Here is a 15,417-nt window from a genome sequence, read left to right on the forward strand (position 1 = left end):
AAAAGGAATTTCTCTCTCTAATAAGTTTAGGTTCATGTTCAGATATATGTTTGACCAGAGTACTTCTTCAACATTAAAATTACCTGCAACAAGGAATGGAATCCTTGTTTCCAGGGGTAAACTATGGCCTTTACAATATCTTACAAGGATACTCAAGGTCTCGTTTGTCACATGGAATGACCATGTGCCTAAAATTTCTTGCAATTGTTTTATTTCATTTCTTGAGCTAAAATAACTGACTCAAATTATGTTGCCTGACTTATTTCTGATTTAGAACAAACGAATCACTTATTCAAGCACTTAGCAGGGCTCTAGCAAAGTGAGCGTGGCCACCACAAAGGGCAACCAAGGCAAGGCGTGAAATGCAACATGACCAGATTGATAAGTCATGTCACAGGAAAAAAGATCATAGAATTATTAAATAACACCCAGCAATGACCCTGATCATCAGTGTTAGCCCCAGAATTTGCAAAATGCATTTCATTAAAATGTATTACACACAAATGTATATATTTTAATTAAAATTTTGATAAAGTTATAAATAACAACTCATAAAAAGAGACCTAAAGAACTGACATCATACACACATGAACAATCAATGTGATAATTTCATCTACCTAGAGAAAAACTGAAACAGAAACATATAAGAACTAAATCAAGCCAATATTTACTTCCAAGAGAGGATTTTTTTTTCTCATGAGCCAGACTGTATGTAGATGATTCAATACACTGTATGATTTTCATTCATATATTGGAACAGATAAATTTTACAATACACAGTCGAATAAGTCATTTATACATTGGTATTGAGATTTGAATAAGTTTGCTCAAAGATTACACAATTTCTTATCAGTGTTCTTAGCAGATTAGGGTGGTTTGAGATGTATCGAGATCATCAGTCCAGAAAAGATTCTTGTATGGAAAATTTGAATCCTGCAGAAAGAGTTTTACCTGATTGTATTTAAGTTTAAGACAAGTGCACCATGCAGAAGTGCACAGTCTCAAATCTGTTCTAATCTTTTAGTTACTTTTAGCTCAATATGCTAGACTTATGTACGCTGAGGCTCAAAAAAAAAAAAAAATTCTCCTTTTGGCTCAAGGTTCTCATCAGCCATCTGGAACTGTTTCCTAAGCTTCATCCATTATGCAAATGAGATTTAGGATTCATCATGTTTCATCTACTGATACTAATACATTAATGTTGGATGTTACAGCCTGAGCCCCCAGAAGGCACTGCCTTTTCATCAGTCATTGGCTTGAGCTCACACCTCATTACTTTTAATGGCTCTGTGGTACCTAAGGTCACTGAGCTCCTAACTGCTGCTGCCTGCGGTGTTACCAATGAAAGCAATTTTCTCTATTTAAGTGAAGCAGTTTTCTCACTGCATTCCTTTCTTGCTCTTCTTTTATTTTATTTTTTTGTCACTGTGGAATTCCCATTGCTTGAGAATAAGTAATGACTATTTAATTGAATAAGTAGAGCTGGCTTTCAGAAATTTAGGAAAATACAGCTATTTCTTTAAAAGATTTAAAAAAGAAAAAGGTCATGGGATAGTTCATTGGAGATATATATATAGATATTATATATATTAAAATGAGAATAATAAAAGAAATTATCTGATAGGCTTGTAGTGAGAATTAAATGAATTAAGTACTTAAACACTTTGTAAGTGGTTGTTAAAGTTACATTGATAATAACATACAAACTTAGAAATAATTATAAAAATATAGTTAAGCGTGAATAAAAGTTTAAGCCATTATGTAAATTGATTAAATTCTTGAAAATTAAATGAGAAGGGCCACTCTACTTAATGCTGAGCATAAATATTAACAAAACATTCAATTTCCAAAGAAAATATTTTTAAAATTTATACAAAAATTAATTTAGAAAGTTTCATTGGACTGATAATTATAAAATAACTGTATATGCATTTTCAAGATCATAAATAGGCACTGTATCTGGACAGCATTACAGGCAACACCTTCCAAAATATGAAGGAACAGAAAATTATGATGCTTTGTAAACGCTTCCAAACAAAGAAACAGTGTGTGTGTGTGTGTGTGTGTGTTGATATGTACCAATCTTACATAAATATAGAAGTAAAAATCCTAAAACAAACTAAAAATTAAATCCAACAGAGTATTAAAATAATATTATGATGAATTTGAACATATTTCACGAATGCAATAATGACAGAACAGTAATGGTATTTATCATATCATAAATTAAAGAACTAAGTAGTGTTAGAACTTGCTATCCAAGATGCCACACTAGCACGTGAATTTACCTTTCCTTCCTCTCCAAATCCCACTGATATAGTAGAAAACACATAAGAAAATGGACATTTGTAATAGCTCTGGAAAACAGTAATAGATGCTAAAAACAGCAGAAATTTGAAGAACTGTGAAGTTTTTTCTAAACAAAGTCTCAGAGGTAGAAATAAAGGTAAATATTGATCATTTGAATGAATCCATATTTAAATTAATGTTTATTGAGACATATTGATTGTACATATTTATGGGGTACAGTTATATTTTAATACAGGTATACAGTGTGTGATGATCTAATCAGGATAATCAAATATGATTTAATGCCAGGAAAATATAATCCATGTTAGTGGGCAAATGAGTAACTCAGAAAAATATCTGCAACTTTTATGACAAAGGATTTTCTTTTTGTATAAAAACATTTACTAATCAATAAGTGAAAGAAAAGCTCTCTAACAGATACAGCTGGTCTCACAAAGGAGGAACTGTGTACTTCAGTGAAAAAAAACACATGCACTCATAATGATTCATAAGGAAACACACACCCAACCACATGGGAACACATACACTACATACACAAAATCACTTGCAAACACTCAAATACAAGCACATATATCAGTATATTAAAAATTACTAAACATTGCCAGTGAAGTGTAAATGACAACAAGGCAACATATTTTTTCAACTCACTTAAAACAAAAAGAGAGTAACAATGAAGAATACTATAATGAGTTTGAGGGAAATTAGTTATCACAATTACCTTCGATTACATGTATAAAAATTTCATATATATGTAAATGAGAATTTTGCAAATTCAGTAAAAACATTAAATACTCTGCCCCTGGATTGTCACTTATAGATTGTCCTAAAGAAATCATTCTTTGGATGATTGTGTAAAATTTCTTAATAGAAAATATTAGAATATACCTCGATATCCAAGATTAGGAGACATGATGCTAATATATTATGATATTTCAATGCAATTAAATGCTATGAAGTTGTTAGAGTCAGCAGGACCTAAAACCACATGAGCTGCAAGAAAATTTTTAAAGGACACAGTTTTTTTCTTGGCATGTATTTTTCCAAGTTCCCTCTTTTCCTGTTGTTATTTGATATTTTGAAACTTGGTTATGGGGGCAAGATGACATATTAACATAAATCTAAAATTGTTTTCCAGCCAGCCTGAAGCTGCAAACTTGCACATACTATCAAGACCCTGGGAAACCAAAGAGGACATGAGTAAAGTTCTACTAATTCCACTCCTCCAGCAGGACCCTGAGATAACAGCTAGGACAGGAGCAGAAAACCAGATGGAGCCTCGGCGAGACCTTGCACCTGGCTCCTTGGATAGAGCCCAGGCTGCTTACGTCCCCCTCCCTCCTGCTTTTCATTTCCCAAGTTGTGTTCCCTCAACCTCTTCTTTAAGTAAATCTGAGTGTTTGAGATGGCTTTAGTCTGGCCTTTCTCCTTCGGGTTTACCAGAGAGATGGGTTAGCCTAACATCTCTCCTCAGGTCACCAGTATTCCTGAATGAAAGCTGACTTCCATTTTCACCAACATCTGACTTTTGGGTGGTTTGAAAGAGGACAGGCAGTCAGACCTGTGCCCAGTATCATAATCACTGATTTTATGCAGTGGATATGTAATTACTTATATAAAAATATTTCCTTATTATAGTATTATATATTAATCATTATCTATAAGTACTAATACTTTAACATAAGACAAAATAAAAGGTTGCAAAGCAGCATCTATAGTACCTGATATATCCAGTTGATTTTGCTTATTCACAGTAGGTATGTTCCATAAAGTCACCACAAACATTGAACTAGTGAATACTGAACTACTGTTTCTAAGGGAATGTATTAGTCTGAGTCTTCCAGAGAAACAGAGCCAATCAATCAATATATATTTATGGAGAGAAAGAGAGAGAGAGAGAGTGAGAGTAGATAGATAAATACATAGAAAAATAGGGCATATTTTCTGTAAGAAATTGGCTCATGCAATTACGAAAGCTGAGAAATTCAAGCTTGCAGTCAGCAAGCTTGAGACCCAGGAGAGCTGAAGATATAGTCTCAGTCTGAGTCTGGAAGCCTGAGATCCAGGAGAATGGATGGTATAAGTTTCAACCCAAGTTTGAGTATGAAGATGGAGAAGACTGATATCCCAACTTGAAGACAGGCAGAGAGAACGAATTTTCTCTTACTCAGCCCTTTAATCTATTCAGACCTTCAATGGATTGTATGAGGCCCAGCCACACTGGGGAGGGAAATCTGCTATATTCAGTCTAAAGATTAGAATGTTGATCTCGTCCAGAGACACTCCTGGAGACACACCCATAAATAATGCTTAACCAAATATCTATGCATCCTGAAACAGGGAAGTAACAGGGCTAGGTTTCTGCAAGCGTCTAGTCACATTTTCATAATTTGATCAATACCTAACCTTGTTTTATGTGTTTCTGTTTAAAGACATCTTATTTAATATATATTGTTGATTTATTTAATATATATTTAAATATAGATTTATTTAATATGTATTGTTGAACTCCTGGCCAACAGCTCTATAACTCTTCTGAAGAAGCTTATCTAACACAGGTATTTTCTCCATAAGACACATCACAGCCTTCTGTGCTTAGGAACACTAGCCAGCAATGCAGCACTGTGCTTGCAGGGTGTATTAGTCCATTTTGTGTTGCTATAACAGAAATACCTGAGACTGGGTAATTTATAAAGAACAGAAGTTTATTTGGCTCACGATTCTGGGACAGCTGCATCTGGCACAGGCCTCAGGCTGCTTCTCCTCATGGTGGAAAGTGGCAGGTAGCCAGTGGGTACAAGCAGATTACATGGCAGGAAGAAGCAAGAGAGAGAGGAGGTGCCAGGGTCTTTTAAACAACCTGCTCTCGTGGGAACTAATAGAGTGAGATCTCGCTCATTAATCTCCCCACCCCCGGGGAGAGCATTAATCCAGTCATGAGGGATCTGCCCCCATGACTCAAACAGTTTCCAGCACTGCCACATTGGGGATTAAATTTTCACATGAATTTTGGAGGGGACAACACATCCAAACTCCATCACGGGGGTATTTTAATCAGTGAAATCACCAACAAAAAGTGCAAAAAATTGACACTTTCCACTAAATAGACCAAGAAAAGGACACTTGTTTACAGTAAGAGCTGAAACATGAAGGCAGGTTGGAGCTTTGCTGACCCCTGGGAATGTGAACCTAAGGTGACGTGAATTTTTCCACTCTCTGCAGGAGTCTGTGAATGACCATGAAAGCACCATGAGTATTGATTTGGGAGTTAGACATAAACTTTAGCAAGTAGATAAATGATCAGATATGGAATCTGTGAGTGTTGAAGACCAACTGTGTGTATTAGTAAAGACCCTTTTGGATGAAATGACACAATATATAAATTGAAACCAGACTGAGTTAAAAAAAAAAAAACATTTATTGCATAATCAGATAGGAAAATTCATAGTGTGAAACTTGCTTCAGGTACAGTGGACTTACAGTTGAATCTTTATTTAAAAAATATGTATTTATTTATTTTTTTTAGAGAGTCAGATTTTGGAGAAGAAAATGCTGACAGGCTTCAGTATTCAAGGAAAATAATAGAGTATAACAATGGTTTTTCTGCCTTCACACAGATGAATGAAACCTATCTAAGAAGAGCAGGAGATTAAACTAGAGGTAGAAATAAAAGAAAATGGTTCCTGAGATAAATTTCCAGCAAATAGGAAACCTAATGTTACTGAATTTGAAAATTAACTTTATATTTTGATTTTAATCCACACCTTGAGTTCAAGCCTTACAAGAATCCATGGCATCAATTTTCCTAGTCATTTTTATATCATTTCACAAAGCTGGGTGGTGCATCTAAAGGAATATATAGGATTGGCAACACAGAGCTATTGTAAATCAATTCAATTAAAAAATACATAGAAAAATACTTTATAAATGGTTACATGTTTTTCAAATATTATACTATATTATTTGTTATTACATTTGCTTCTCTGGTCCAGGGCAGACTCACATGTTAATATAACGTCAATATACTTCTCAACATGCTGAAACTAAAACCTTTAAAAGTAAGTGTCATTAAGGTTTGTATAGGGTAGATTTAAGAATAAGAAGATGCAAACATTATTTATTTATTTAGCAAACATTGCTGAATGCTTGCTATGGGCCATAATCTCTGTTAGTCATTTGAGGGACATTTTAGCATGGAAGAAAACAAAATTAGGTAGATTTTTTGTAGGTTAATATGTGTTTTAATGGGGGCAAGTGCAGAAACATCTGAATCTATGTGTTGGGGTATATACCTCAGACTCCCAGGGTCAAGGGAAATTGCCTGTGGAAGGAAATATTGATACCAAGCTGTGCAAGATGAGTGGCTTACTAAATTCAAAGTGGCCAGTGCTTGGTTTCTGGGAATTGAAGGGCTGCTACCTGTAGAATGACTGGGACCTAGATTTTGAATAGAAAAGTGCTAAGAGATGAGACTGAAGGTTGGCATGGGACTTCTATCCTGAAGACAATGGAAAACCATAGAAAGACTTTAAGACGTGAAAGCAGATGATTTAGAGCAGGGAACAGCACATTTTTTCTGTAAAGGGCAAAAAATGAATATTATTGGCTTTGTGGGCCAATTATCCAACTGCACCTTCATAGCACAAGAGCAGCATAGACAAAATGTAAATAAATGAGCATGACTGTGTTCCATCAGAACTTAATTTACCAAAACAGGTGGCTGACTAAGTTTGGTCCAAGGTCATTGTTTGCCAACTACTGATTATGAAGTTCACTATGACTGAGAATGAAGAATGGATTTAAGAAAGGCAAGAATGCAAGCAGAGAGACTACATTGGATATTGTGGCAGAAACTCAATTGTAAGTCATAACCAAGAGAATAGCAGTGCAGGGGTAGATAGAAGATGAATGTAGGAAATATCAGAAATTGAAAAGTATAGGAATTGATGATATGAAGGATGTAAACAGATGTGATGGATGCAGGCTAAGGATGACTTGGGGCCCTGTGAAGGTGATGGTAACATTCACTGAGATGAGAAACACAAGAGCTGGAGCAAAATCAGTGTTGAGTGGCAGAGGAATGATTTCTGCAGTAGACAATGCGAAATATAAAGGTCATGACATCCAACTTGAAAGCACTGATGTCTAATTGGTAAGAAACTCAGAGCAGGCGTACAGAGTGACTTAAATATTCCTCTTCTGAAATTCTCCTGTTTTTAGGAATATTTAGATGAAGAAGTATCTAAGCACAATCAAAAAATACAAATAAACTACAACACCATCAACGGGTGAAACCTGTATTCTGTGGCACATCTGTGTGAGGGAGATGGTCACGGCAGCCCGCATTGGGAAAATAATTGGACTGTTGAATGAGATAGAGTAAAAATCATTTGGCACAATTGTGGAATAGAGTACTTGAGGACATTTTATTCCTCTCTGAATTTACAAAGCTAAGATGATCTTGTAACTATTATAAAACTGACATAATAATTTGGGAATGTTAAAATGTAATTATTTCCCATGGATTCAATCTGAAAATGTCAGCCTGGTGGCTCTGTACTTAATAAAACCTGCCCAGTTATTTCACTGACAGACAGCTTTAGATATTGAGTTAAAGATTTTTAAGCCAAAGAGGAGGAGAAAGGGGGTTTTCTCACTGATAATATCAATGTCTGTTAAAACGATCTCTGTTGGGCATTAATATAATGATTCCAGTAATGATTATTTTATTGTATTTTCTTCCATTTTTCCTTATTTGGTAAAAAGGATATAATCCCTAACTAATTTTTCTGTAGGACAGAATTTTATACTCACATGCTCGGGACATATCAGAACTCAAATAAAAGTCCATTAAAACACAACTACATTTAACAAATACCAAAAATATGTTTGTAAAAGTACACCATGGAAACACTTCACCATAGATGTTTAGATTTTATTTTAGGTAAGGGGAATAATAGCAAGACTGAGGGTCATTTTCTCTACTGCATGCTGCTTACATTGCAATCGCACTGCCATTTTATTAAACAGTGTGAATGTTATGGCCCTAAACCTATTCTCTGGATGTTGTCAATCTAAAGGTTGTGTGATACGTGAAGATATACTTTTTCATAACCCTGAGTAAAAATATTTTATCACCTACTTAAAAATGTCAGTACTTTTACATTAAGTGTATTTAAACATCCAAAAACAACATGTGAAGGTCAAGAGAAATGTTTCAGGGTACATTAGATTAGAGAACAACATACTATATTTATGCTTTAGGGCCATTGTCTCTATTCTCTCATATTTTGAACTGAGAAGTGGTATATGTTTTTTCACTCCACAGAAGACAGTCAACTGGCTACTGTTTTATGTAAAAAGCAAAGCTGTATCTCCTGACTTGAAATTAAAATGTGTGCATAAATAGAAGTGTCAACCAAAATAAAATGGCCACCTAATTGAGTATAAACAAAAAGAGTTTATTTGAAGACTTGGTGAAGGATTCTAGAATTGGGCAACAGTCCAGATCAAAATGGTCTGGAATGCTTCACCTCACCACATGTGCAGATCAAATTTGTAGCCAGAGGAAAGGAAATGACACACAGAAACAACTTGATTGGTTACAGCGTAGCATGTGCCTTACTTGGGCGTGGAGTGGTCAGTTGGCACCCTATGATTGGACAAAGCTTGGCTGCTGTGATTAGCTGACTGCAAAAGTAATGTGGTGGAGTGCAAAAGTTCAGCAAATGTTCTAAGTGTCCCTAGCTAAGATGAGTCTGATGCTCAAGCTGAGGTGGCCGCTTAGCTCCATTTTAGGTACCTTAACCAAACCGATGCTATTTTCTTTGTCAGCAGTACGAAATATCATCACCAAATACACTGTTATTCTATGCTGAATGTTAAGCAAATAAAAGAAATGAATAATGACTATTGATGAATTTCACTGTGGACCTACTCTGCTGCTTCTTTCCTTGGAATGGACTCACCAAGTTGAATTTCATATGTGTATAGTAAAGACTTGCATAATCTACTAAGATATTCCATATGGAAGATTAGCATGTCTTGGAGAACATTTTATGACACTATTAAGTGCGAAGCCAATGAATGGAACCCTAAGAAAGAACCTATCTATACATCACAAACACTATTTGCAATGAATCATAAGAAATTTTACATGATGCAATAAAAATACGCCATCAGTGATTTAATTATAACCACACTTTATGGCTACTTTTCGCTTTTTCTCCCCTAAGCATGCTTTCTTGTGATCCACGAGACTTCATTATTATGGAGTTTATCATTCATTGTATGCTATACTTCTTGTCACAGATTTTTCCTAAAATGAAGCTTGGATGGATCTGTCTTCAAGATGGATTTGAGGGTTACATGTCATAAAACAGTATCTCTCAAATGAACTCGATTAAAAATAACAAACTTTCTGCAACATTGTTCTATTTATATTTAACCTAGTTAAGTAATCAAAATTTTAACCTTCCTCTAGGCCATCCAAGACAAATAAATGTAGTTAAGCAGCGAAAGTAATTTCATAGTAGACACTAGAGCTTTCTTCAGTCAAGTACTCAGACAAAAATCTGACATCTATTTAAAGAGGTAAGATTGAATGCTGGTCTTCATGACTTGCCCCAGATTTGCAGACTAAAAGTTAGAAAAATTGATGTGCTTAAGATATAAACTCTTTAAGATGATATTTTTCTCAATTAGTCTGCTTCAAATTATCTCCTTTTTAATTTTTTCCTAACAAATTTGACAGCATTCTTCATTTAGTAAAATATGTCTAAGAGCACTGAATATGAATTCAGAAATGAGAAACAAAAATCTTGAAGTTGAAATACGTCTTTCTATGTCATTCACTCTCAAACAATATGAAATGGATCAAATTTGCTGCCAAACATTAATTGTTGCCTGTACTTCTATTTGTCGCTTAAATATAATTCATCTGGCCATTATTTATAAAAGTACCTTTTGAAACAGGCAAAGAAAATTGCAGTCTTTTAAACATTATTGCATTTACTGCATAATATTAGAGCTAATTCAACTTTATTCATCCTATTGAAATTGAGCTCAATTTTGTATTAAATTTACTTAAAATGAACTCTAACTTGGAAAATCAATAGGAAACTTGTAAATACTCTTATGCAAAATTCTAGATAATTTTGGAAATCACAGTGAATGCAGAGGTTGTTTAATATCATTCAAGTACTCTAAAGAGCAGTTAAATTTCTTCTGCACTAAATGCAAGCTATGTACAAAAGAATTCAGAGCTAATCCATGTGCCTCACGAGCAATATGTGACCAAGGAGTCTGGGATAAAAGAGAAAAGAAGGGAGAAATTTTTAAAAACATAAAGACAAAGATTAGAGTTGTTTACTGATATTACCACTTAATCTTTCACCTGTGCAAGCTTGTGTTAAAATTATTTCCTGTGTTTTTCCAATCTTCTGAGTATTTGCTATGGAAAACTAGATTATTTACTCAAATCATAAAAAATACCACCTAACATGTGACTATTCTCCCTAGAACCTTCAAGAGGCAATAGTTTATGTGATTCCAAAGGCTGACAAGATGTGGGAAGGTGGGTAATGGAAATTTTATAAGTAAACAAAAATATACATACACATATATGTAATGTATGGACATACATTTATACATATATAATGTGCAATATATAGATATATAAGTGTGGAGGGGAGAGAGAGATGCCGTATTTGTTTCAGGGTCTGAAACTCTATATGTCTATTTTCATCTCATACTTCCTGGTGCTTTCAGAATAAGTCATTCTAATTGGAGCATTAATTTGACCATTTCTAAATTCAGATCAGATGGTTGTCTTAATATGCTCATGACATTTAAAAATTTACCTATATTCTTTAAAAGCACCAGGAGCAACTGAAATTATTTTGAAATAACAAGGAATAAAAGGACATAGATGAAAAGAGTAAAATGAGATAGATGAATTAAGACAATCTTTAAGAAATTTTCAATAATAATGATGTAAAGTCTCAGGCATACCTTCGCATAGAAAAGTGAATACATATTATCTACTTTTGAGTAATATAATGCTTTGAAAGCATTCAGTGTGATTGAATAAATCACTGTAACATATGCAGTAATATGATCATTATTGTTATCCTTATAATTATTAATAATTAGGTCCATTGTGTCAATTCTACAAGGCACCAGTTTTTATGTTTATTCTATAATGATCATTGAAAAAGACTACCCATTTTACAGGTTAACTTATACAACTAAAAAGTGATATCAGATGTGTCTCTATGTGTCTTAATTACAAAAACAAAATGTTTTCCATACACATTGTAATGATTATGATATTTATATATTTAATTGGATTTGATTGAAATTTTTTTTCCATCAGAGGGCAAACATTTCACAATACATTGTGGCTTAAATTTGTAACACATAGCATTGTGCTTGTACCAGTGCCTTGTTCTAGCTTAGATCTCCACAGGGACTACCTGACTTTTAGGCAATTCCTGAGAATCAGGGGATTTCACTGCTAAGCAGTAAGACTGGAAAAGAAACTTGGTTGCTTTTACACATAAGTAGTGAAGACCTTGATATTTAAGAATCATTCTTCAGTTGTCTATTCTCTGCACATGCCCACTAGAAGCCCACACCCCTTCTATCTAACCACAGCTTCTCTGTCCTGTTAACTCCATCAGCCCAGGATTTCAGAGCCTTCTGTAAAAGATTACCTTTTTCCTAGCCACTTGGTAGGGCTACTTCCCTTCCTTTTTCCTACAAACACTATTTTTAGTAGTTGGGCCCATGTTCCTACTTTTTTCTTTTCTTTTTTTCCTCCTCATGGATACATTTTCTGTAAAGTCTCTGCTCTAAATTTGATGCCATTGTCTCGTCTCTGCAGTTCTAGATTCCAACCTGGCACTACCCCATAGATCGAACCCCATAGACCATCCCCACAGGATGGTGCCTTCCAAATTCCTGCTACAAGTTAGTGACGGGGTGATGCCTTCATAGCCCTGTATTCCTCAGTTCCTAAGGAAGTATACATATCCCTATGTGTCAAAGAAGAAATGATGGCAGATTAAAGAGAAGACAATGCTGCCTACACATAATTCCACATTAATATTTCTCTGATTTCCTGTAGACAGGTGACTCCAACAAAGTGTAATTCATTTATTTATTCAGTCAGTTGATCATAAAACTAAAGTTTATTGATTACCTGCTCTGTACCAGATACTTTTCTAGGCACTGGGAATTCCATTTTTCAACAATACAGACGCTGTCTGCTCTTGCCCTTACACACCTTGCATCTTCAATTGGAGACAGACATATCAAACCAAGCCAAACAGCATATAACTCTCCACACCAAAAAGAAAACAAAAATAAACAAACAACAACAACAACAAAAAACCCAAACAGAAGAACAAATTAATTAATTACAAATAACAAAAAGCATTATGGATAAAAGTGCTGAGGTATGTAATGATAGTGGCAAGTAGCCTCTGGTTTTCATAGATAAGGAGTCCTCTCTGAATATTGACTTTAAGCTGGGACCTAAAGGATGGAAAGGTCATGAGAAAAACAGAAGCAAATATGTCTTGGCAAAGAGTACAGCATGTGTAAAAAAGATTAGGACACAGGAAAGAGCGAAGCGTGTCCTAGGAACTACAGAGCATATGGATGAAAGCTAGTGATTGAGGGTGAAAGGTGTTGGAGGGTGGGGTTGAGGACCTTCCAAAGATGAGCTGAGTTTGGGAGGAAACAGGGGTAGATTTAAATGTCATGGTGGAGTCTAGAGCTTTTTCCATGTACAAAATCCAAAGCTGTCAGATTTTTTATTTTTAAAGATTATGTTTTTGTTCTGTGTGGAGTATACCCAAAGTAATGGAAATCGTCATGTCAAAGGGATACCTGCACTCCCATGTTTACTGCAGCTCTATTAACATTAGCCAATAGTCGAAACCAACCTAAATGTCCATCAACAGATGACTGGATAAGGAAAATGTGGTATATCTATGCAATGGAATACTACTGTGCCATAAAAAGGAATGAAATTCTGCCATTTGCAGCAACGTGGATGAACTTAGAGAAAATTAAGTGAAATAAGCCAGGCACAGAAAGAGAAATACCACAAGGTTCTCACTCATAAGTGGGAGCTAAAAAGAAAAGAAAGAAAGAAGGATACAACAATCACAATAATTTGTACAACTATCAAAAGCAGAGAATGGAAGTGAAGCCACCAGAATTGGGAAAGGCAGAAGGGGCGTTAATGAGAAACTGGTAAAGAGCTCCAAAAAATGATTCACTGTGTAATGACAAATTTGGGGGGGGGGGCAACCCACGATAAATAAATAAAATAAAATAAAAAAGAGAAGAGGCAGGGGAAAAGATCAAGTACTTAAGTCAAAGAGAAACAGTAGCCTAGCCCAGGGCAGGGGCAGGGGCAATGTGACAAGTGACAAATGAGCAAGTCTTTTGGACAGAAGAGAAGGGAGTCATCAAGGACGATGCCGTAGTTTCTGGTAGTCTCTGTATTCTTTGGCGTATTCTATGTAGGTCTTCTCAGTCTCTCTTTTTACGTAGTAAATATAAATTGTGTACTTGCTAGTGCCTCACTATGCCTTCAATTCTACTGTGATTATTCCAACAAATCCACAGTGTCGGGATCTGCTTGGCTCTCACTCACTGGGTCTATGTGTTTTGTCTTGTCCTGGATTTGCCTTTCATCAACAACTCAGTCCATTCACCAGGTCATGTAAGAAATTCACTCATAACCACCATTTCATATTTTTGAAACTTTGCTGGAAATTCTGAGTAGTGAGCAGAAGGCAAATCTTCATTCAATATAAACCACGTCTTCAACTTCATCTTCATCTGTCTGTATTTCTTTCAATGAAGTTTTATTTTTCCAAATGCACAGTTGGTTGAACCTCTTCCTACATTTTCACCAGCAGCTGGGGCATCTCCACCCTTGGTATTTCTGATTCCCTGAGCTCTGTGCTTTGAAACAAGTTTGATAAGTCCTTTACTAAGGAGCTCCTGAGAGCTGCCCTGCCCAGGGAAGCAAGAACCTTCAGTCTGTCTGAGACCACAGATGGGGTTATAAACTTATAGTTGGGAAGTTCCTTACAGAGTTTGTCATGTGTAGCTTTGTCAAACAAAACCAGGTTATTGGACTTTCCTGAACTTTGCCTTTGGACCACTTCTTTTTGGCCTTGCTCCCAGATTTGTTCACTGGGTCTTTGCTTTTCTTGGCCAACTTTCATACGTCTCTTTTCTTCTTACAGTCCTTGAGCAGTATCCCCAACCTCAGAGAGCATGGCAGCATAGCTAAGATGCTGGACAAAAAGGAAGCACTTCTCAGAGCAGGCCTAGAAACTCCACCCCATGAGTACTTTCGGGGCAAGGGGTGGAGCCACATGGAGGAAGCTCTAATGCTAAGGACTCGCCCTCTAGCCAGAAATAAGGTGGAGGAATTGAACTCTCATTTCCATCCTGTTCACACTAAATACCGTCCCCAGGTTGTTGGACTTGGTCCCTAGTTATGAAGCAGCCAATAGTGCTATTTTCTGGTACTGAGCAAAGATACACAATTTACCCAATCCTGGTAAATAACTTTCTGGCATTACTAACCCCTAAGCATGTAGCTCCAAGTGTGCAAGTACTGCAAAGTCTCTCCTTTTTTCTTTCCAATCTCATTGTTCTCTTGTTCTATCTATTGTGAAAAACCACATTGTTAATCTTGATTTAATATTATTTGGTCATACCCTTCCTCTCTCCCTCTCCAGCACTTTGTACAAATTTCACAACTGACTGATAGGTTAGGCAAACTCCCTCCATTTCAAAGGTGGGATAACTGAGACCATGAAGCTATCCACCTGTCCAAGACCTTACAGCTACCAAGTACCGGAGATTTGAATCAAAGACAGTTCTGTGGGATTCCTGCTCCCACATATCCAGTCAGGAGACTAGCACAGAGCATGTGGGCTGAGCTCAGTAAATGTTAATTCCCTTCCCAGTTCTTCTATGTTGTAATCATTCAAAGAACTAATGGGTTAATGGCTGATAATTTCTTCCAAAAATAAAATACAAATAGAACTGTCTATACTGTGTTCTGTGGTGAAA

At 35.7% G+C, this 15,417-nt stretch overlaps 1 pseudogene; it reads right to left on the reverse strand.

Annotated features, from left to right (window-relative positions):
* Window positions 1-14,181: 14,181 nt before the first annotated feature.
* On the reverse strand, window positions 14,182-14,713 carry LOC134372790 (small ribosomal subunit protein eS25-like; annotated as a pseudogene).
* Window positions 14,714-15,417: the final 704 nt, after the last annotated feature.

The sequence above is a fragment of the Cynocephalus volans genome, chromosome 3 (assembly GCF_027409185.1).
Source record: "Cynocephalus volans isolate mCynVol1 chromosome 3, mCynVol1.pri, whole genome shotgun sequence".
Taxonomy (NCBI): domain Eukaryota; kingdom Metazoa; phylum Chordata; class Mammalia; order Dermoptera; family Cynocephalidae; genus Cynocephalus; species Cynocephalus volans.